Source organism: Leucoraja erinacea, unplaced genomic scaffold (genome assembly GCF_028641065.1).
Source record: "Leucoraja erinacea ecotype New England unplaced genomic scaffold, Leri_hhj_1 Leri_186S, whole genome shotgun sequence".
Lineage (NCBI taxonomy): Eukaryota > Metazoa > Chordata > Chondrichthyes > Rajiformes > Rajidae > Leucoraja > Leucoraja erinaceus.
In genome coordinates, this window is record NW_026576087.1 from 36,623 (window position 1) to 61,933 (window position 25,311).

Below are 25,311 nucleotides of genomic sequence, written 5' to 3' on the forward strand. Positions count from 1 at the left end.
CTGGTTTGTTTGATAAACCGTTTACAAGGAGTAAGGACGCTCTCTGCCCTTCAAGGATCAGGCTGCCAATCAGGCAGTGATTAGCATCTTGTAAATGCACGGGCTGCCAGCGTGCATGGAAACGGGCTGGCATGCGATGCAGAGCTGCAACCCTGTCGCACTCCAATTCACCACCCCGCCACCAACACTGTCTCACACATTATAATTGGCACCAATCGACAGCGTTAACACATTACTCCATAAAACACAGACACGGGAAACAGCAGCTCGAAGTACCAGGCGCAAAGAAATAAATCCCACTATCTCTGACATGCCAGTCATGTGCAACAATGCACGACAGAATGGAGATACAGATAGATAAAGAGACAGAAAGATAGGTAGAGACACAGATATAGACAGAGAAAGATGGACATAGATATAGACGGGTGGAAAACGCGGGGGGGGGGGGGGGGGGGGGCAGAGGGGACACCTTCCCCCCCCCCCCCCCCCATGTTTTGATAGGTGGAGGACATCCCCCCCTCAAGTTTTTGTTATCCGGTTTCAAAATCTCCACTTTCCGCGAGACAGTGGGGGTGGGACTGATGATCGAGGGTGCCGATTGGATGAGAGAGACGTCAGTCAGCAGGCAATGGGGGCAGGACATGATGATTCAGCGTGATGATTGGAGGAGGGAGGAGTGGGGGGGGTGGGACTGAGGATAGAGCGGTGATTGGAGGAGGGAGACGTGGCACAGTCCTGCGCCTCATCCACAGCCAGGATCGATCCCGGCCGGGTCTCTGGCGCTGTCCAGAGTGCCCCCCCCACGGGTGGCCAGAGAGGTCGGGAGTCAGACGCGAGCTGTACCCCCAGGCCCACAGCCAGCGCAGAGAAACAGCGCTAAACCCAGCACAACTCTGCCTGTCCCGCCAAGTGAACCTACAGCCCTCCCTGGACTTGCGGGAAATATGGCCAGCGTGGAGAAGCAGCGCTGGTGTCCCGTCAGTCCAGGCAGGGCTGTAGTTAACCCGGTGAGCGGGAGAGTTGAGCTGCATTTAGCGCTGGATTGAGCCTCTGAAGCCGTGTGTGTGTGTGTGTGTGTGTGTGTGTGTGTGTGTGTGTGTGTGTGTGTGTGTGTGTGTGTGTGTGTGTGTGTGTGTGTGTGCCTGTGTGTGTGTGTGTGTGCGTGTGTGCGTGTGTGCGTGTGCGTGTGTGCGTGTGCCTGTGTGTGTGCCTGTGTGTGTGTGTGTGCCTGTGCCTGTGTGTGTGTGTGTGCGCGCGTGTGTGCCTGTGTGCGCGTGTGCCTGTGTGCGCGTGTAGCCACCAAAAATTGTGTCCCCCATCCCCTCCATATTTTGATAGTGAGTTCCGCTCTTGGACACAGAGACAGACAGACACTGACTGACAGAAAGATACAGACAAAAAGAAAAAGCCGTCAGAGCGCGGTGGACAATGCCTGTTCATTCACTGACCGCACTACAATCTCCAGGAATCACGGCCTCCGAAAGGCAGCGAATGTCATCAAGGACCTCCACCATCCTGGCCACACTCTCATCTCATTACTACCTCATAACTTCATAAGTTCAAAAGTCACAGGGGCAGAATTAGGCCATTTGGCCCATCGAATCTACTCACTCAATCAATGTATCTCTCCGTCTCAACCCCATTCTCCTGCCTTCTCCCCACGACCTCTGACACCCGCACTAATCAAGTATCTACCCGTCTATCCAGGCCTTTCATTATCATGTATGTTTCAATGAGGTTCCCCCTCATCCTGTTAAACTCCAGCGAGTACAGGCCCAGTGCCGTCAAATGCTCATCATACTGTTCGTTAACCCACTCATTCCTGGGATCATTCTTGTAAACCTCCTCCACTATATTCTACATCTTTAACAACTTGAAGGGTATAAGATGGCACCAGAAATGTGGCAACTCTCAGGCCCGTACGAAGCTTTCCAAAAAGGGGGGGTGGCATGACAGGATTACAAAAAATTGAATGTGATATAGTGTGCGCGCTGCGCACATCATGAGCACGAAGCGTGAAGTCCCTCGAAGCTCTGGGGTTTTAGATGCTCTCTGATGCATTCTGAGCCCTATTTTGGAGCATTTTTGCACCAAATGTATGACCAATATTTCAGAAATTAACAGGAATCTGAGGTAACTTTACACACAAAGGTTGCTGGGTGTATGGAACGAGCTGCCAGCGGAGGTAGTTAAGGCTGGGACTATCCTAATGTTTAAGAGACATTTGGACACATACATAGATAGGACAGATTTAGATGGATATGGGCCAAACGCATGTGAGTGGGACTAGTTTAGATGGGACATGTCGGTCGGTGTGGGCAAGTTGGGCTGAAGGGCCTGTTTCCACACTGCATCATTCTATGACTAAAAGTGAAGAAGAAAAATGAATGCAGATAAGTAGAGCAGATTTGAAAGAGGAGTGAAATGTAAAGGCGAGAGAGGTTTATGGGTGGAAAGGAACATAGGAAAGGAGAGGGGGAGAGTGGGCTTGGGTAGATGGGTGAAGGGAAAATAAACACAAAGAGCTGGAGTAACTCAGTGGGTCAGGCAGCATCTGCGGAGAATATGGATAGGTGACATGTCACAGAGTGCTGGAGTAACTCAGTAGGTCAGGCAGCATCTGCGGAGAATATGAATAGGCGCGGCTTTATAATTGCCGCGGGACTTATTTACCATTGCCCACCGGGGGCTTTGACTGACATCAAGAGGAGAACGAGGAGTGCAGGGGAGAGATAAGACTATGCCTTCCATCAGTGAGGTGGAGATTCACTGTGATGGATGTTCATGTAAATTGTGTTGTGTCTTGGTTCTTCTTCTTGTTTATATGACTGCAGAAACCAAATTTCGTTTGAATCTGTCGGTTCAAATGACAACAAATATATTGTATTGTATTGTATTGTATTGAACCACAGCGGATACCCTCTCTGTGAAAATGTTGCCCCTGAGGTTCCTCTTCAAACTCTCCTCTCTCACCTTAAGCCTATCTCCTCTAGTTTTAGAATCCTCCACCCTGGGAAAAAGACTGTGACTTTACTTTATCCATGCCCCTCATGATCTTGTCCACCTCAATAAGGTCATCCCTCAGCCCCCTAGTCCCAGCCTATCCAACCTCTCCCTGTAACTCAAGCCCAGGTAACAACCTGGTGAATCTCTTCTGCATTCTTACCAATTCAATGCCTTCTGTCGCTGGGTGACCAGAACTGCACACACTGCCCCCAGTACAGCTGCATCATGATGTCCCAACTCTTGTACCCAACACCCAGTTGTGCCATATGCCTTCTTCACTCACTCCCCCCCCCCCCCCCCCCCCCCACGTTCACCTGACTGGCCACGGTGAGGGAATCGTGCACCTGTACTCCCACGACTCTGAACTATGTACAATAGGAATTTACGACTTGCAACATATAAGATTATTTAGGGCTTGGACACGCTGGAGGCAGAAAACATGTTCCCGATGTTGGAGGAGTCCAGATCCAGGGGCCACAGTTTAAGAATGAGAGGCAAGTAATTTAGAACGGAGACGAGGAAACAATTTTTCTCACAGAGGGTTGTGAGTCTGTGGAATTCTCTGCCTGAGAGGGTGGTGGAGGCCGGTTTTCTGGATGCTTTCAAGAGAGAGCTAGATAGGGCTCTTAAAGATAGCGGAGTCAGGGGATATGGGGAGATGGCAGGAACGGGATACTGATTGGGGATGATCAGCCATGATCACATTGAATGGTGGTGCTGGCTCGAAGGGCCGAATGGCCTACTGCTGCACCTATTGTCTATTGTCTCTCTGCTCTGCAAAACTCCTCAGAGCTCCGCCACTTCCTGCCCTGGGTAGGCTCAGCAAAGTGCAACACCTCACACTGGTCAGAGTGGCTTTCCATTCGCCATTCCATGGCCCATCTCCCAACTGATCTGGCTTTTGTTGTAAAGAACTTTCTCAGGCAAACATCTCCTCACCCTTCGTGCCAAAGTCTGATCAGCAGAGTGCCCGATATTTAGTAGCACAAACCTTGCTGGATCTAATCCTGCCTTCAGTCACCAGGGAGAGAATGTATAAGCCTCGTTGGCTGTTATTCAGAAGGTGTAGTGTAACCTGTCACTTGACTGTGCAGATTTAGTGCACTTTGAGCATTATTAGATAACTTGATGGTAGTTGTTGTAGATTGCAACATTGTTTTGGTCTTATTGGAAAAAAGGCAGATTAAAGTGTGGATCAATATCTCCCCGCTCTGATGGAATTGTAATGTCAGCAACATCGTTCCACAGATAGATGAAAACGCCCATTAGAACAGTTAGAGTCCTCGAGTCACAGAGACCTACAGCACGGAATCAGGCTGTTACCCCTAGTAAATCAGCAAAGTTACCCCTATTAAATCAGACCATTCGCCCTATTAAATCAGACTGTTACCCCTATTAATTCGGCAAAGTCACCCCTATTAAATCTTTCCCCCTCACTTTAAACCAAGCTCTATGTTTTATTTCTCGGTCCTCTAGGGTTTTTTTTAAATGGGAAATCAAGTATTGTTTCAATGCTTCCGGCTGTCAGAGTGAGCTGCTTGATGTAATCTGGATTGGGATTCAGATCAGAACAGTAAACAGAGAAAGTATTCCTTTTAAAGTTTATAGCTATTGATTTAGCAATGAATGGATGGAGTGAATAAAGTCAGAAAGTGGTTTAATTTAAATTCAAATAAAATTAATGTTTATTACTCAGGCATTGGTCGAAATAAAGCAATTTCAAGATAGGTTGGTATAAATAATTTAGCAGCAAAGTACTGAATGGATCTCATCTGGCAATGGGTCACATCCATAGCAAAGTGGAACCGGAAATGAACGTCTCTAGCTGGGATAGTCTAAAGGGCCTGTCCCACTTACGCGACCTTGGCTCGCAAATTACACGATCTTGTGGTCGCTTGAGGCGTACGGGCACCGTATGGCCGCGCGGAGCCGGTCCCACTGAGAAGCGCGGAGGGGTATAGAGTCGTGCGGGGCAGGTTCCGACATCTCGCGGGGCTCCGAAATTCTTGCAGTGACCGAAATCTTCGCGCGTCAGCCCGCGTAATTTACTTACTTACTTACAGGCACCAATTGGTACAGTGAGATCTGAGTTACCATACAACCATACAAATAAAAAGAACACAATACATGATAGAGTTTAACATGAACATCCCCACACAGTGGAATCAACTTTGTGTCTACCCAAGCTAGTCCCAGTTGCCTGCATTTGGCCCATATTGCTCTAAACTTTTCCTATCCATACACTGTGCCGGCAATGTCTCTGTGGATTCTATCAGTTTCCCATGAAATCAATGGGGAAAGAACAGCCCTAGCATCCCTCCAAAACCGACACCATTTCCCCGAAAGTTCAGTGTTATTCTCCCCACCTCCTTCATACAAAGTCCCGCAATGCACTTCCAGCCCACAATCAACTTCCATTCTAACGCCAGTCTGAAGAAGGGTCTCGACCCAAAACGTCACCTATCCATGTTCTCCAGGGATACTGCCCGAGTTACTCCAGCACTCTGTGAAACGTCACCTATCCATGTTCTCCAGAGATGCTGCCTGACCCGCTGAGTTACACCAGCACTCTGTGAAACGTCACCTATCCATGTTCTCCACAGATGCTGCCTGACCCGCTGAGTTACTCCAGCACTCTGTGAAACATCACCTATCCATGTTCTCCACAGATGCTGCCTGACCCCCTGAGTTACTCCAGCACTCTGTGAAACGTCACCTATCCATGTTCTCCACAGATGCTGCCTGACCCGCTGAGTTACTGCAGCGTCACTGCTGCATTCCATGTCTCTGCCTTTAGTCTTTGTCTGCAGTTCCCTGTCACCACATTAGCACAGTCCTCATCCCCATTTACTAGTGATCACCCTTACAACATTGAGCTACACCAGCGCTCTGTGTCTCCTTCTCCACTCCATGCCCCGACTGATGAAGACCAGCAAAACCTCTTCTACCACTTCCAGAAAGAGACATTTCTGAACATTTCTAGTGCCATGTTCGATCCTGACTACAGGTGCCGTCTGTATGGAATTTATACGTTCCATGTGACAGCAAGGGTTTTCTACGAGTGCTCCGGTTTCCTCCAATACTCCGAAGACGTGCAGGTTTGTAGGTTAATTTGGCTTTGGTAAAAATGTTCAATTGTCCCTAGTGCGTAGGATAGTGCTGGGATTGCTGGTCGGCGTGGACTGTTTCTGCACTGTATCTCTAAAGTTTAAATATTCCATAATATTTCGTGAGAGCATATCAACATCAATACAATCTGTCTTCCAATAGCGTAAGAAGCCCTGACATTGAAACAGCGTGAGCCACATCTCACCTTGGATGAGCGGAGATTTTAATTTCTGCTCCTGGCTGTTAACACAATTGCCATTTCTCATCTTGTTGAGTTTATGCAGTGGCTTTTGCTGTGTGGGATGAATTGAAATGTCTCTCCACAGCTGCTGCGATCACTGCTGCCACTTTCCAAACTGAGCGGAAATAACAGGAATCAATAGTTTTTTTTTTTTAAATTGCAGTTGCTGGAAATTATTAGCATTAATATTGCATGATAATATTAATCATTATTATGAAAAATCAAGTAACATTGTCTCTCTAAATTATTTACAAATAGTCGCCAAGTCTCTTTGATTACAAGTTCAGAGGGGCAGGTTGGTACAGCAGTAGAGTTGCTGCCTCACAGCGCCAGAGACCCAGGTTATATCCTGACTACGGGTGCTGTCTGTACGGAGTTTGTACGTTCTCCCTGTGACCACATGGGTTTTCTCCGAGTGCTCCAGTTTCCTCCCACACTCTAAAGACGTACATGTTTGCAGGTTAATTGGCTTGGTGTAATTACAAATTGTCCCTAGTGTGTGCAGGATATTGTTAGTGTGTGGGGATTATTGGTCGGCGCTTACTCGGTGGGCCGAACGGCCTTTTCATGCTATATCTCTGAAGTAAACTAAACTAAACTAGAGTAAGAATCTGTGGTCACTGGGCAAGCAGCTTAGAATGTACAGCACCCACCATAATGTTTGGGACAAAGACCCATCATTTATTTATTTGCCTCTGTACTCCACAATTTGAGATTTGTAATAGAAAAAAAAAATCACGTGGTTAAAGTGGGAAGTTCCTGCTCACCTCTTTACTTTGCTCTTGCCGTCACTCTGATATGTTAAACTTCGTCTCATCTGTCTACAAGACCTTTTTCCAGAACTGTGGTTTGCTCTTTTAAGCACTTCTTGGCAAACTGTAACCCGGCCAACCTATTTTTGCAACTAACCAGTGGTTTGTATCTTGCAGTGTAGCCTCTGTATTTCTGTTCATGAAGTCTTCTGCGGACAGTGGTCATTGAAAATTCTACACCTGACTCCTGAAGAGTGTTTCTGATCTGCCGGACAGGTATTTGGAGATTTTTCTTTATTATAGAGAGAATTCTTCTGTCATCAGCTGTGGAGGTGTTCCTTGGCCTGCCAGTCCCTTTGTGATTAGTAAGCTCACCAGTGCTTTCTTTCTTCTAAACAATGTTCCAAACAGTTGATTTTGGTAAACCTAAGGTTGGGCTGATGTCCCTAACAGTTTTATTCTTGTTTCTCACTCATAATGGCTTCTTTGACTTTCATTGGCACAACTTTGGTCGTCATGTTGATAAACAGCAATAAAGGTTTACAAATGTGGAGGAAAGACTAGGTGCTGAGAGCTCTCTTATACCTGCATTAAGGAGGCAATTAAACACACCTGAGCAATTGCAAACACCTGTGAAGCCATGTGTCCCAAACATTATGGTGCCCTGAAAAGGGGAGGGGATTATGTTCAAGTGAGTTTATTGTCATTTGTCCCTGATAGGACAATGAAATTCTTGCTTTGCTGCAGCACAACAGAACATAGTAGGCATTGACTACAACACATGAATAAATAAACTGATAAAGTGCAAATAACAGTGCAAATGGGTTATTAATGTTCAGAGTTTTGTCCGAGCCAGGTTTAATAGCCTGATGGCTGTGGGGAAGTAGCTATTCCTGAACCTGGACGTTGCAGTCTTCAGGCTCCTGTACCTTTTACCTGAAGGTAGTGGGGAGATGAGTGTGTGGCCAGGATGGTGTGGGTCCTTGATGATACTGCCAACCGTTTTGAGGCAGCAACTGCGATAAATCCCCTCGATGGAAGGAAAGTCAGAGCCGATGATGGACTGGGCAGTGTTTATTATTTTTTGTAGTCTCTTCCTCTCCAGGGCGCTCAAGTTGCCGAAGCAAGCCACGATGCAACCGGTCAGCATGCTCTCTACTGTGCACCTGTAGAAGTTAGAGAGAGTCCTCCTTGACAAACCGACTCTCCGTAATCTTCTCAGGAAGTAGAGGCGCTGATGTGCTTTCTTGATAATTGCTTCAGTGTTATCGGACCAGGAAGTATCTTCAGAGATGTGCACCCTCAGGAATTTGAAGCTCTTGACCCTTTCAACCATCGACCCGTTGATATAAACGGGACTGTGGGTCCCCATCCTACTCCTTCCAAAGTCCACAATCAGTTCCTTGGTTTTGCTGGTGTTGAGGGCCAGGTTATTGTGCTGGGACCATATGGTATGGACTATGTAAAACACAGCTGTAATTTCTACATGGTGATACCAAAATGTATAAAAATGGCCTTTAATAAAATCTGACAATGTGCACTTTAACCACATGTGATTTTTTTTTTCTATTACAAATTTCAAATTGTGGAGTACTGAGGCAAATAAATAAATGATGGGTCTTTGTCCCAAACAATATGGAGACCACTGCATATGGAACAAACCCCAAAGTGCTGGAGCAAATCAACAGGGCAGGCAGCATAGAGTCACACAGCACGCAAACAGGCCTTGGCACAGAGAAAAGCTATTTGCAGTGTGCTATCCAGTCAAAGAACAGAGTATACATGAAGACATGCATACAGTCAAGCCATTCACAGTGCTCAGTGGGCCAAAGGCCTGCTTCCATTCGGTATCCCTAAACTAAGCTAAACTACAGGAGCATCAGCTGCAAAACCAGCAGGATGCTACGCAGCTTCTTTCCACAATCAATAAGACTGGTTAACAGACTGTGTCCCCTCCCCATATATTATACACCAACACATCTAACCTCACCCATACTTTGACAGCTAGGCACCTGTCAAAGCAAAGCAACTGTTCGGTCTGAATGTCTGTTTTTGTTTCAATTTTTAGGCCTATTTTAGATATGGTAATTTTAATTTTTAAAGCTATATATGTATTTATTCTGTTTTTATTAACCACACTGATGGGAACTGATTGAGAAACATTTTTCTTTTGTTTCATCTGTGTATGTAAGTACTCAGTTAAAATGACATTAAAGTAAATACTGAATACTGAAATACTAAACCATAGAAAGCATTTTATCGGGATGCATCACAGCACGGTTTGGGAACAGCTCCATCCAAGACCGCAAGACATTGCAGCCCAGACCATCGCACAAACCAACCTCCCTTCCATTGACTCCATCTACACCTCACGCTGCCTCGGCAAGGCCAGCAGCATCATCAAGGACCAGTCGCACCCTGGTCACTCCCTCTTCTCCCCTCTCCCATCGTGCAAGAGGTACAGAAGTGTGAAAACGCACATCTCCAGATTCAGGGACAGTTTCTTCCCAGCTGTTATCAGCCAACCGAACCATCCTACCACAACCAGAGAGCAGTCCTGAACTACTATCTACCTCATTGGTGACCCTCGTATTGTCTTTGATTAGACTTCGCTGGCTTTACCTTGCACTAAACGTCATTCCCTTATCATGTATCTGTACACTGTATCTATGCATTGGCTCGATTGTAATCATATATAGACTTTCCACTGACTGGTTAGACTGCAACAAAAGCTTCTCACTGTACCTCACTACACGTGATAATACATTAGACTAGACTAGGGCTAAGAGTAAGACTAGACTAAACTAGACCAGACTAGACTAGATTAAACCAGACTAGACCACACTAGATTAGACCAGACTAAACTATAGACTAGACTAAACTAGACCAGACCAGACTAGACTAGACCAAACTAGACCAGGCTAGACCAGACTAGACCAGACTAGACCAGATAGACTAGACTAGATTAGACCAGACCAGACCAGATTAGACTAGACTAGACTAGACCAGACTAGACCACACTAGATTAGACCAGACTAGACTATAGACTAGACTAAACTAGACCAGACCAGACTAGACTAGACCAGACTAGACCAGGCTAGACCAGACTAGACCAGACTAGACCAGACCAGACCAGATTAGACTAGACTAGATTAGATCAGACCAGACCAGATTAGACTAGACTAGATTAGACCAGACCAGACCAGACCAGACTAGACTACACCAGACCAGACTAGATTAGACTGGACTAGACTAGCCTAGACAGGATTTGACCAGACTAGACTAGACTAGGTTAGACCAGACAGGACTAGACTCTAGATTAGACCAGACCAGACTAATTCCCTTGGGCAGTGCAGTTTTGCAGTCTCCATGTGCGGATAGAGCAAGTACATTAACGGGGTTAAGAGATGATATACAAGTGCATGAGAAGATCTTGCTTTTAGTATGATTACTGCAACTTTGCTCATTTTGTACTGAATTATGCAGAACTTTTAATGAATCACTGACCCATGATTTAAGTGTCAGGTCAGCCATTAATTACGAGATTGGCTTGAGAAAAAGCAGTAATGTAGCTTGCTATTCTCCACACTTTTTCCTCTCCAGTCAAGTCTCACGCAGAGCAAGAGATTTCTATTTGTCATATGATTGATAATAAATCTGCCATGTATTTTGATGCACAAGAAATGCCTCTGAATAGGGACTAATTAACATGGTTATGCCTGAGCAATTGAGGAAGTGTCATATTTAAGATCATCTATCAGCTACCTGTGACTAGTGGTGTGCCTCAGTGTTCGGTGCTGGGCCCGTTACTGTTTGTCATCTACATCAATGATTTGGATGAGATCATACAGGGCAAGATTAGCAAGTTTGCTGATGATACAAAAGTGAGTGGTTTTGCAGATAGTGAAGATGGTTGTGAACGATTGCAACAGGATCTGGATCAATTGGCCAGGTGGGCGGAGGAATGGTTGATGGAATTTAATACAGAGAAGTGTGAGGTGTTGCATTTTGGGAAGACTAACATGGGCAGGACCTACACAGTGAATGGTTGGCCTCTGGAGAGTGTTGTGGAGCAGAGGGATTTAGGAGTACAGATACATAGTTCATTGAAAGTGGCATCACAGGTAGATAAGGTGGTCAAAATGGCTGTGGGCACATTGGCCTTCATTAGTCAAGGTATTGAGTATAGAAAATGGTCAGTCATGTTGAATGAATGAATGAGTAAGTTTATTGGCCAAGTATTCACATACAAGGAAATTGACTTGGTGCTCCACCCGCAAATGACAACATGACATGCAGTGACAGTTAGGAATGACACATAAAACATTAAACATTAATAATAAAACATTATTGATTAAACATGTCAATTAAATAAAATACCAGAGGAAAAGGAGGCTACAGATTTTTGGTTATTCAGTAGAGCTACTACTCGTGGAAAAAAAGCTTTTAAAGTCTGACAGTGGCAGCTTTGACAGTCCGGAGTCGCCTTCCAGAGGGAAGTGATTCAAAGAGTTTGTTGCAGTTATATAAGACATTACATAAGAGGATAGATGGCGTGATATAGAAACAGTATATGAAAATAAATGTCTAGGTGTGATAAACCGCAAAATCTGCTGGAAACCTCATATAAAACATGTGCGAGTAAAGCTGGCAAGGAGCATTGGGAAGAACAGGCACATTCTGACTCACAAAGCGCTGTACATTGTTCACTTGTACTGCCATATCTAAATTACTGTGTGGAGGTATGGGGTAACACTTACAAAAGCATCCTTCATCTATTATGCAGACTGCAACAATGGGCCATAAGGATAGTTAATAATGTAGGATTTCGTCAACACACCAACTCTCTTTTCAAACTCAAATGCCTTGAAGTTTATGGATCGAGTAGAAATTAATACAGCAGAAATAATGTATCAAACAAGAAATAACTTACTACCAGGTAATATACATAAAATGCATGTCTGAAGATGGGTTTCGGCCCGAAACGTTGCCCATTTCCTTCGCTCCAAAGATGCTGCTGCACCCACTGAGTTTCTCCAGCATTTTTGTGTACCACCAATATACATACAATGTTCTTTAACAGGGAGGGTGGTTATAATTTGAGAGGAAAGTTTAATGTAAAGAGACTTTGTGTTCGTACCACTATGGAGAGTTTGTGTATTTCAATCTGTGGGGTGGAATTGTGGAATGATTTGGATGTGGAACTCTCGAAAAGCACAAACATTACTCAGTTTAAGAAGAAGTGCAAACAAATTATTTTCCAGAGGTAAAAGAATGAGGAAACATAGAAACATAGAAAATAGGTGCAGGAGTAGGCCATTCGGCCCTTCGAGCCAGCACCGCCATTCAATATGATCGTGGCTGATCATCCAAAATCAGTACCCCGTTCCTGCTTTTCCCCCAAATCCCTTGATTCCTTTAGCCCTAAGAGCTAAATCTAACTCTCTCATGGAAGACAAACTCAATCTCACAGCGCCAGAGACCCGGGTTCAATCCCAACTCCAGGTGCTGTCTGTACAGAGTTTGTACGTTCTCCCTGTAACCTGCGTGGGTTTTCTCCGAGATCTTCGATTTCCTCCTACATTCCAAAGGTATATAGGTTTGTAGGTTAATTGGCTTGGTATCATGTAAAATTGCCCCTAGTGTGTGTGGGATAATGTTAGTGTGTGGGGATCACTGGTGGATGCGGACTCGGTGGACCGAGGTGCCTTTTTCCGCGCTGTATCTAAACTAAACTAAACTAATGTTCACACTTCTGTACCTCTTGCCTGATGGGAGAGGGGAGAAGAGGGAGAAGAGGGTGAGACTGGTCCTTGATTATGCTGCTGTCCTTGCCGAGGCAGCGTGGAGCAATATGATGGTGCTGATGGAATGAAATGTGTTTATTTCAATGCAAGGAGTATTTTGGAGAAAGCAGATGAAATTAGAGCCAATTCTACTGCCTTTCACAGAGAAAGAACCTTGATGATTTTAATCTGATATCATGTTTGCATTAGTTGTTGGCGTAATATATATCTGGAAATGAACTTGAGAAAGTAACGCCGACAAACAGGCAGAAACTCATTAGTCCCGTAACTTGTGTTCTGAAATGTGTGAACATTTTTAGCCTTGAAGCATAATTAGGGTGATTGGGAATTGCTGTACAAAGTAAAGCTTTATTTCCTAAAGATTAATGTGCTTCACCTTTACACTTGACAGCTGGTGTTCTCTCTTCCTTACCTTTTCCAATGGAAATGTTATTGGCCTTGAGTCAAGGATTCATGGTATCACGCGTGGAGTTATACAGCACCTCTCATCCATGCCGGCCTAAGCCAGGCCCACCTGCCCACAATTGGCCCATATCCCTCTACACCTTTCCTGGGAGAGTCTAGGACCAGAGGGCACAGCCTCAGAATTAAAGGACATTCTTTTAGGAAGGAAATGAGGAGGAATTTCTTTAGTCAGAGGGTGGTGAATCTGTAGAATTCTTTGCCACAGAAGGCTGCGGAGGCCATGTCAGTGGATATTTTTAAGGCAGAGATAGATAAATTCTAGATTAGTGCAGGTATCAGAGGTTATGGGGAGAAGGCAGGAGAATGGGGTTAGTAGGGAGGGATAGATCAGTCATGATGGAATAACGGAATAGACTTGACGGGCCGAATGTCCTAATTCTGCTCCTATCACTCATGATCTTACGATCAATCCACATACCAGTGCAAGTGTCTTGTAAATGTAAAATAGTAATATCACAGCATCACAGAATGAAATCGTATCAGAGGCTGATTGTAAGGGTAAAGATGCAGTTCTGGGCACCGTGTTATAGGAAAGATATTGTCAAGCCGGAAAGGGTACAGAGAAGAATTACGAGGATGTTGCCAGGACTAGAGGGTGTGAGCTATAGGGAGAGGTTGAGCAGCCTAGGACTTTATTCCTTAGAGTGTAGGAGGATGAGGGGTGATCTTATAGAGGTGTATAAAATCATGAGAGGAATAGATCGAGTAGACGCACAGAATCTCTTGCCAAGAGTAGGGGAATTGTGGACCAGAGGACATAGGTTTAAGGTGAAGGGGAAAAGATTTAATGGGAATCTGACGGGCAACTTTTTCACACAGAGGGTGGTGAGTGTAATTCTCTGCCTCAGAGGGTGGTGGAGGCAGGTTCTCTGGATGTTATCAAGAGAGAGCTAGATAATGCTCTTAGAAATAGCAGAGTCAGGGGATATGGGGAGAAGGCAGGAACGGGGTAATGATTGGGGATGATCAGCCATGATCACATTGAAAGGTGGTGCTGGCTCGAAGTCTGAATGGCCTACTCCTGCACCTATTGTCTATTGTCTATTGTATGGAACGAGCTGCCAGAGGAGGTGGTTGAGGCTGGGACTATCACAATGTATAAAAGATATAACATGTTTGAATAACTCAGCGGGGAAGAACCTCTTCGAAGTCGACATACCTTCAACTTGCACTTCTCCCTCTCTGCGATTTCTGCTGCTCTCCCCATCATCAGTGAAGTGCGGGAGGAAAGCGGAGCACCCAGAGAAAACCCACACGCTCACAGGGAGAACGTGCAAACTCCGTACAGACAGCACCCGTAGTCAGGATCGAACCCGGGTCTCTGCCGCTGTGAGGCATTTAAAGTATTGGCTTTTTCCCCTTCTGCCACTCATAACCGTTCCTAACTACCCTATACTTTAGTTTAGCTTTAGAGATACAATGTGGAACCAGGCCCTTCAGTAAGATCATGAGGAGCCTGGATAAAGTGTACCCTCACAGTCTTTATCCCAGGGTAGAGGGATCTAAACCTAGAGGTCACAGGATTAAGGTGAGAGGAGAGAGATTTAAGTGGGATCTTAGAGGTAACCTTTTCATTCAGAGGATAGTCCTTATGTGGAACTTGCTGCTAGAGGAAATTGTAGAAGTGGATACAATTATGACTTTAAAGCCATTTGGACAGATATACCCTTGGAAGAGGGTCTTGGGCCAAAGGCAGGCAAATTGGACTAGCCCAGTATGCCAACTGGGTTGGACTGAATGGCCCGTTCCCTGCTCTATGGCTATGAAAAACAAATGGCACATTGACACGAGGTAAATATCGCAAATTAATATCATGATCTATGAGGTAAAGTGAATTAAGATAGTACCATCACCCAGATTGTATGAATTAATATTTCATGAATGGTTATGTTTTTGGAAAAAAACAATAAAAAGAGATGAAACAATTTGCGTGCCAAAAGATAAGACACATTCAGGATAAAAAACTCATCCAGAAATATTTATGTTTGTGACGTTAGTCAGAAATATACACAATGGCGCAGCAGTAGAGTTGCTGCCTCACAGCGCCAGAGACCCGGGTTCAATCCCGACTACAGGTGCTGTCTGTATGGAGTTTGTACGTTCTCCCCGTGACCACGTGGGTTTTCTCTGGGTGCTCCGGTTTCCTCCCACACTCCAAAGACGTGCAGGTTTGTAGGTTGGGCTTGGTATAATTTTTTTAAATTTCCACAACGTGTGTAGGATAATGCCAGTGTACGGGAATCACTGGTCGGTATGGACTCGGTGGGCCGAAGAGCCTCTTCCCACGCTGTATCTCTTTTAAAACTAAAGTAGACAAAGCTGGGAACAGAGATGAGTGAGTGTGTCCTCTTTCCAACTCAACTTTCATTTGCCACAGGGTATTCTACTCTGTAATTTTGATGCTAATTAGATTCAAGCATTAATTAATAAAGGCATCAATTAAAATTTGTCTGTGGGCATGACTTATATTTATATTTTGGCAAGAGCTCTTTAAACTGACGTGTAAGTTAAGGGTCATAGGAGTAGCAACGAAGGGTGTACAGCTCCCTTCATTAATCAGCTGTTTCCTATCAACTGTGCGGAAATATTGAACAGCAAATATCTCTTCTGCTGAAGAAATGATGCAAACTTTACACACAAGAGTAAAACTAAACAGTGCTGACTTTTTGTCAGCACTAACATTCTGTCTCAGCCACAAGCACTCGTTACAGCACCAGCCCTAGAACACAGAACACAGAACAGTACGGGTGGCGCAGCGGTAGAGTTGCTGCCTCACAGCGCCAGAGAGCCGGGCTGCCTGTACGGAGCTTGTACGCTGTGGGATGCGGAAGGAAACAGGAGCACCCGGAGAAAACCCACGCGGTCACGGGGAGAAGGTACAAACTACACACACACACACACACACACACACCACACACACACACACACACACACACACCGACAGCGCCCGTAGTCAGGATTGAACCCTGGTCCCCGGCGCTGTGAGGCAGCTACTCTACCGCTGCGCCACCGTAACCCGCACAGAGGGATTCAAATCTTTATTTGATTAACGCAGAGAGGAATTAGGTAAAAATGAAATCTCATCCCGGTAGACTGCTAAAGGTTACGGATTTAATCGCATATTTTTCTTTCGTTCAAACATACATTATGGTCTCATCACAGACAATGCATTGATGCATCGAGATTGATTGATCCCCATACACTGTGATTGTACACCTCCTGCCATCCAGTGGTGAGATTGCTCAACTACAGGTAGACAAAAAATCCTGGAGAAACTCAGCAGGTGAGGCAGCATCTATGGAGAGAAGGAATATGAATATTGACCTCCAATTTTAGATAACCCTAGCTTTCTCCCTCCTTCCCAGCTCTCCCACAAAGCCTACTGTCTCCGCTACTTGCTTTCTTTTTCCCGACCAGTTGTAAGAAGGGTCTCAACCCAAAACGCATCCTCTCACTCAACTAGTTCAAGTTCAAGTGAGTTTATTGTCATGTGTCCCTGTATAGGACAATTAAATTCTTGCTTTGCTTAAGCACAAAGAAAATAGTAGGCATTTACTACAAAACAGATAAATGTGTCCATATACCATGATATAAATATATACACACAAGAATAAATAAACTGGTAAAGTGCAAATAGCAGAAAGTGGTTATTAATAAAACTACAGGGTTTTTTAGAGATACTATGCGGAAACAGGCCATTCGGCCCTCCGATCAGCAATCACAGCTCATTCACACTATCCTACACACACTGGGATACCGTTATGCCGTCAATTAACCGACAAACCTGTATGACTGTAGTGTGCGAAGAATTCGAATATCGCGGCAAAAACCCTCGCAGGTCACGGAGAGAACGTACAAACTCCGTACAGACAGCAACTCTACCGATGCACCACTGGGCCGGCCAGTAACTTCACCTCAATTAATCGATCAAGTCATGAGGCTGAAACTATACAAACAACTGCAGGAAGAGAAGTTAGGTCAAGTGAGAATCTCCGGACAAATCTCCGGACAAATCTCCAGATGATGTTGAGGCCGCACTTGGACTACACGTTAATCCCTTCATCCTGTGTCTATACTCTGTAGACGGCTTGAATGTAATCATGGAGTGATACAGTGTGGAAACAGGCCCTTCAGCCCAACTTGCCCACACCGGCCAACATGTCCCAGCTACACTTGTCCCACCAGCCCGCATTTGGCCCATATCCCACCAAACCTGACCTATCCATGTACCTGCCAACGTGTTTCGTAAATGTTGCGATAGTCCCAGCCTCATCTATCTCCTCTGGCAGCTTGTTCCATACACCCACCACCCTTTGTGTGAAAAAGTTACCCCTCAGATTCCTATTAAATCTTTTCCCCTTCCACTTAAACCTATATTGTCTGGTCCTCTATACCCCTACTCTGGGCAAGAGACTCTGTGCATTGACCCGATCTATTCCTGTCATGATTTTATACACCTCTATAAGATCAACCCTCATTCTCCTGCACTCCAAAAAAATTAGTATGTATTGTTTAGAAGGATGAGGGGGATCTTATAGAAACATATAAAATTATAAAATGACTGGACAAGCTAGATGCAGGAAAAATGTTCCCAATGTTGGGCGAGTCCAGAACCAGGGGCTACAGTCTTAGAATAAAGGGGAGGCCATTTAAGACTGAGGTGAGAAAAAACTTTTTCACCCAGAGAGTTGTGAATTTGTGGAATTCCCTGCCACAGCGGGCAGTGGGGGCCAAATCACTGGATGGATTTAAGAGAGAGTTAGATAGAGCTCTAGGGACTAGTGGAATCAAGGGATATGGGGAGAAGGTAGGCACGGGTTATTGATAGGGGACGATCAGCCATGATCATAATGAATGGCGATGCTGGCTCGAAGGGCCGAAGGGCCTCCTCCTGCACCTATTTTCTATGTTTTTCATGTTTCTATGAATAAAATCCCAGCCGACTCAATCTCTCCCTATAGCTCAGGCCCCTGAGGCCTGACACATTCCTTGTAATCATTTCCAGTCTTTCCGCAAGATGCACGCAACAAAATAAACTTTCCACTGTATCTTGGTGCATGTGACAAACTAAACTAAATGAAACACATTTGTAGAATTGTGTTCGGTTTTGGTCACACGGCTGTAGGAAGGATTTTGTTCAGCTGGAAAGATTCAGCGATGATTTACGAGGATGTTGCCAAGACTCAAGGGCCTAAGTTACAGGGAGAGGTTGGGCACGCTGGGACTCTATTCCTTGGAGCGCAGGAGGATGAGGGGTGATCTTACAGAGGTGTATATGAGCATGAGGGGAATACTCAGTGTGGGGGAATCAAGAACCAGAGGACATAGGTTTAAGGTGAGAAGGGAAAGATTAAATAGGAACCTGAGGGGCAACTATGTACTCTCCACAGCCTCAATCCCCCACAGACGACTTATGCATCTGCAACTAGACTTTAGAGATGTGGTTTGTCACCTTGTCGTGGTGGAGAAGCTTGTGTGGACCTGAGATCCTGAGAGCGATGCCGTCTGGAGCTATGCTCCTGGCAGGGCCACCCATGGCGGTAAGGTCGAGGGGGAGGTCTCTGACAAAGAGCAATCCAACCAAGACCTCAACGGTGGAACAGGCGGAGGACGACGGCTGACGTTAGTGGAACCTCACAACGGCTGGGAAGGCGGATGAAGGTTGCGGCAGAAAAGGGTCTCTGGTCGTCTTGGACTCCATGCCACTGGATCCTGACCCAGATCTGTCAAGGACCGTGGGGGTGGCTGTCTGTGCACCAGTCTCCCCACGTTAAACAAAGTCACGCACAGGCGTCCTCCATATAGGAAATATCACCCTGGAGACACCCATGGTCAGCCATCACCGAAGGAGGCCTAAGATGAAGCGAGATGTAGCATGGAAAGAGGCCCTTCGTCCCACCAGCTCACTGCGCAGGCTAACGATTACCCCGTACATCAGCACTATCTCACACACTAGGGACAATTTACAATTTACAGAAGCTAATTAATCTGCAAACCTGTACGCCTTCGGAGTGTGGGAGGAAACTGGAGCACCCGGAGAAAACCCACGTGGTCACAGGGAGAACGTACAAACTCCGTACAGACAGCGCCCGTGGTCAGGATGGAACCCGGGTCTCTGGAGCCGTGAGGCAGCAACTCTACCGCTGCGCCACCGTGCCGCCCCGTTTAAACAAACGTTCGTGCTCACAAAAGATAGACACAAAATGTCGGAGCAACTCAGCGGGTCAGGCAGCATCTGTGGGGAACATGGAGAAGTAACGTTTCACAGAGTGCTGGAGTAACTCAGCGGGTCAGGCAGCATCTGTGGAGAACATGGATAGGTGACGTTTCACAGAGTGCTGGAGTAACTCAGCGGGTCAGGCAGCATCTGTGGAGAACATGGATAGGTGACGTTTCACAGAGTGCTGGAGTAACTCAGCGGGTCAGGCAGCATCTGTGGAGAACATGGATAGGTGACGTTTCACAGAGTGCTGGAGTAACTCAGCGGGTCAGGCAGCATCTGTGGAGAACATGGATAGGTGACGTTTCACAGAGTGCTGGAGTAACTCAGCGGGTCAGGCAGCATCTGTGGAGAACATGGATAGGTGACGTTTCACAGAGTGCTGGAGTAACTCAGCGGGTCAGGCAGCATCTGTGGAGAACATGGATAGGTGACGTTTCACAGAGTGCTGGAGTAACTCAGCGGGTCAGGCAGCATCTGTGGAGAACATGGATAGGTGACGTTTCACAGAGTGCTGGAGTAACTCAGCGGGTCAGGCAGCATCTGTGGAGAACATGGATAGGTGACGTTTCACAGAGTGCTGGAGTAACTCAGCGGGTCAGGCAGCATCTGTGGAGAACATGGATAGGTGACGTTTCGGGTCGAGACCCTTCTTCATTCGTGCTCACAAAGCAGGTTAAACACAATTATATTTTTAAACAAAGCATATTTAAATCTGGGGAGGAGATTCCACAGAGGTTATCAATGCAAAGCATTTTGAAAACACAACTACTATATTCGAGTGTGGTAAGTATTGTTCTTGTGTTATGGAAACGTTTGCAAATTACGACCTGTGAGGAAATTATTCTCTCGAATGAAAGATACTTCTATTAAAAACACAACTGTGCTTAAACTGTTTAATTAGCTGGAAGTATCTCCTCCTTGGTTAGGAGAGAGGACACAACACGCGAGATAATGATTAATGTTATTTAAACCCCGACTGAAAAAGCACTGAGACAATGAAGTAAATTAGGTTTAGGTTTAGTTTACTATAACGTGTAGCAAGGTAGACTGAACAGCATTGTTTTGTATGGCACAAACACAAATTATGGGGAGAAGGCAGGAGAATGGGGTTGGGAGGGAATGATTATCAGCCGTGATTGAATAACAGAGTAGACTCGATGGGCCGAATGGCCTAATTCTGCTCCTATCTCTTATGAACATTAGATCAGATAATGCTCTACATAAATACAATCAAGCCAAACTCCAGTCAAATAGGCAGAGGAAGGGGAAGATACAGAGCGCAGAATATAGTTCTCACCATTGTAGCGCATCAGTTCCACAGACAAAGGCCAATGTCTGCAATGGGGTAGAGGTGAATCGGACAGTACCCTAGCTTATGGAAGGGCCGTTCAGAAGCCTGATAACAGAGGGGAAGAAGCTGTTCCTGAGTCTGGTGGTGCGCGCTTTCAAGCTTCTGTACCTTCTGCCGGACGGGAGCGGGGAGAAGAAGGAATGACCGGGGTGGGACAGGGACAAGTCTTTGATGATGTCGGCTGCTTTCTCGAGGCAGCGTGAAGTGTAGATGGAGTCAATGGTGGGGAGTGTGGTGTGTGTGATGGACTGTGTGATGGACTGGGCTACATCTACAATGGTGGGGAGTGTGGTCTGCGTGATGGACTGGGCTACATCTACAATGGTGGGGAGTGTGGTCTGTGTGATGGACTGGGCTACATCTACAATGGTGGGGAGTGTGGTGTGTGTGATGGACTGGGCTACATCTACAATGGTGGGGAGTGTGGTCTGTGTGATGGACTGGGCTACATCTACAATGGTGGGGAGTGTGGTGGGGAGTGTGGGCTGTGTGATGGACTGGGCTACATCTACAATGGTGGGGAGTGTGGGCTGTGTGATGGACTGGGCTACATCTACAATGGTGGGGAGTGTGGGCTGTGTGATGGACTGGGCTACATCTACAATTTGTTGCGGTCTTGGGCTTTGTATTTGAATGATAGGTTGATGCAATATAATCTCCCAAAAGTGAGGGGACTACTAGATATTTATAGCTGATGGGTGTTAACATCTTGACTTCAGCTTGGAGTCTAGACAGGGCACACTGTAGCAGGAATGACTTACAGACACGCAAGTCGTCCGTTGAGGCTAGAAGTTGGGGAGTGGCTTCTGTGTGTAACTGTAGTACATCTTCAATGTAGTTTAGTATATTATTGTCACGTGTACCGAGGTACAGTGAAAAGCTTTTCTTGCGTGCTAACCAGTCAGCGGAAAGCCTATACATGATTACAATCGAGCCGTTCACTGGACAGATTCATGATAAGGGAATAACGTAGTCTGAGGGTTACCAATGAGGTAGATAGTAGTTCAGCACTGCTCTCTGGTTGTGGTAGGATGGTTCAGTTGCCTGATAACAGCTGGGAAGAAACTGTCCCTGAATCTGGAGGTGTGCGTTTTCACACTTCTGTACCTCTTGCTCGATGGGAGAGGGGAGAAGAGGGAGTGGCCAGGGTGCGACTGGTCCTTGATGATGCTGCTGGCCTTGCCGAGGCAGCGTGAGGTGTAGATGGGGTCAATGGAAGGGAGGTTGGTTTGTGTGACGGTCTGGGCTGCGTCCACAATTCGCTGCAATTTCCTGCGGTCTTGGATGGAGCTTACTGTAAATCCAAATAATGTCTATTATCCATGTAGTGCAATTGAAAGTTGACAGGGACGGTTGCGGTAAAAAGTCCTACATTCACTAAAGACAGGCACAAAATGTGCTTGAGTAACTAACTCAGCGGGTCAGGCAGCATCCCCTGAGAAAAGGAATAGTTCACCTTTCGGGTTGGAAACCTTTTTCAGTCTGAAAGATAGAGATGGGGCAGGAGGGGGGCACCTGGAGGCGAGAAAATGGCAGAACAAATAGATGCCCTCAGGAAGGGTGGAGCCCACAATGGCCCATTGTTGGCTGGGGAAGGTGTGATAATGACAGGGATACAGGAATGTGACCAGCCGCACTGTTTTCCCGATGACTGGGGGGGGGGGGGGGGGGGGGGGGGGGGGAGGAAGAGAGGAAAACTAGTATCACCGCCTTCAATGAACAAGCTAACAGGACAAACCATTTGAAGTGACATGTTCAAACAGAAGTGTAATAGGAATAAAACAAGCTAAATGTATTCAGGATCAAAGAAATGTCAAGCAAGCAGACATGAAGCAGAGATGAAAGGTATGATTAAGGTAATGCGTGCACATTGGTTAGAAGAAAATAGGCTGTGACTTACAGACACTTTTATTCATTTAGTTCAATATTGGTTTCTACTGATTTTGTACTTGTCGATTTATTCTATGGGAGAAAATTTCTCTTTTAACTTGGTTTTTGATATTATAATGGACTTGTCCGCTATTCCTTGCCTGTACATACCGCACTGCGCTACACTGATCGTCTAGACCCCCTGCCAACACGTATCTCCTCATGACATCATTCAAATGAGTTGTACAAGATGGACAAGCTAGATGCAGGAAAATGTTCCCAATGTTGGGCGAGTCCAGAACCAGGGGCCACAGTCTTAGAATAAAGGGGAAGCCATTTAAAACTGAGGTGAGAAAAAACGTTTTCACCCAGAGAGTTGTGAATTTATGGAATTCCCTGCCACAGAGTGCATATAACCATATAACCATATAACAATTATATTGTTGCATATTATATTGTTGCATATTATTGCATATAACCATATAACCATATAACAATTATACAGCCCTTCTGGTCCGTGCCGAACACGTATTCTCCCCTAGTCCCATCTACCTGCACTCAGACCATAACCCTCCATTCCTTTCCCGTCCATATAACTATCCAATTTATTTTTAAATGATAAAATCGAACATGCCTCCACCACCTTCACTGGAAGCTCATTCCACACAGCTACCACTCTCTGAGTAAAGAAGTTCCCCCTCATGTTACCCCTGAACTTCTGTCCCTTAATTCTCAAGTCATGTCCTCTTGTTTGAATCTTCCCTACCCTCAGTGGGAAAAACTTTGTGCAGGGCAGTGGAGGCCAAGTCAATGGATGGATTTAAGAGAGAGTTAGATAGAGCTCTAGGGGCTAGTGGAGTCAAGGAATATGGGGAGAAGGCAGGCACGGGTTATTGATAGGGGACGATCAGCCATGATCATAATGAATGGCGATGCTGGCTCGAAGGGCCGAATGGCCTCCTCCTGCACCTATTTTCTATGTTTTTCATGTTTCTAAGACGTTGGTGAGTTTTGGTCACCCTTCTATTGAGTTTAGTTTCTGATCACGTGACCCGAGGTACAGTGAAAAGCTTTTGTTGCGTGCTAACCAATGCATGATTACAATCGAGCCATTTACAGTGTACATGACAATGTGATACACTTTTAGTGCAATAGAGCCAGAAAAGTCTGATCAAAGATAGTCTCCAATGAGTTAGATAGTAGTTCAGCACTACTCTCTGGTTGTGGTAGGATGGTTCAGTTACCTGTTAACAGCCGGGAAGAAACTGTCCCTGAATCTGTAGGCTGTAGGAAAGATGGTGTTAAGCTGGAAAGGTTAACAGCATCTTCCCTAACCCTAATGCAGAGAAGATTTACGAGGATATTGTCAGGAGTAAAGAGGTTGAGCTGTAGGGAGAGGTTGAGCAGGCTGGGTCATGGAGCGCAGGAGAACGAGGGGTGATCTTATAGAGGTGTATAAAATCATGAGGGGAATAGATAGGGTGAATGCACAGAGTCTTTTATCTAGAGTAGAAGAATTGAGAACCAGAGGACACAAGTTTAAGCAGAGAGGGAAAATATTCCCTGCCTCAGAGGGCGGTGGAGGCAGGTTATCTGGATGCTTTCAAGAGAGAGCTAGATAGGGCTCTTAAAAATAGTGGTGTCAGGGGATATGGGGGGAAGGCAGGAACGGGGTACTGATTGTGGATGATCAGCTATGATCACATTGAATGGCGGTGCTGGCTCGAAGGGCCGAATGGCCTACTCCTGCACCTATTGTCTAATGTCTATTGTCTATTTAAATAGGACCCAAAAGGGTAACTTTTTCACAGAGAGGTTAGTGAGTGTATGGAACGAGCTACCAGAGGAGGTAGTTGAAGCTGGTATAACCAAAGCTACTCTGACACCTGATAGAGAAAGGGACAGGTTCGGTCCAACTCGTCAATGCCGACCGAGATACCACCTCCCATCTTCCTGCATTTGGCCCATATCCCTCTGAACTTTTCCTGTCCCCACACTTGTCCAAGTGTCTTTATAATGCTGAATATATCTTTATGCCTGTAACACTGTGCTCAATTTTACCTGCCCCTCTGGTCTCAGGAGTTTGTGGAAATTAACCTGCCTTAGTTTACGTGCGAGAGAACAGTCAACTTTAAGTCTTATTTTTTTAAATTACTGAGAAGCTGTTCCACACAAATTTAACTATAAATTGAAAATAATTTTTGATATTTAAAGTCACGTTGTCCAAAGGTGGGAGATCAGACATCTTAATCAAAGACGCTTGCTTTATGATTAAACTCATTTTTAGCTCTTTTAATAAAACCTTAGATTACCTTTCTTAAACACTTAGATATGTAATTTTTCTCAAAGTAATTAATTCTTAATCACTGTCTGATCTTTTACATTCTTGGGTGATTTAGACTTGGGAGTCTAATAACTTGGATGGAAATAAGAGAAAAGGAAAAATACACTTCTAAAAAGTATTGCTTTATTTATTGTCCAGTGTAGAG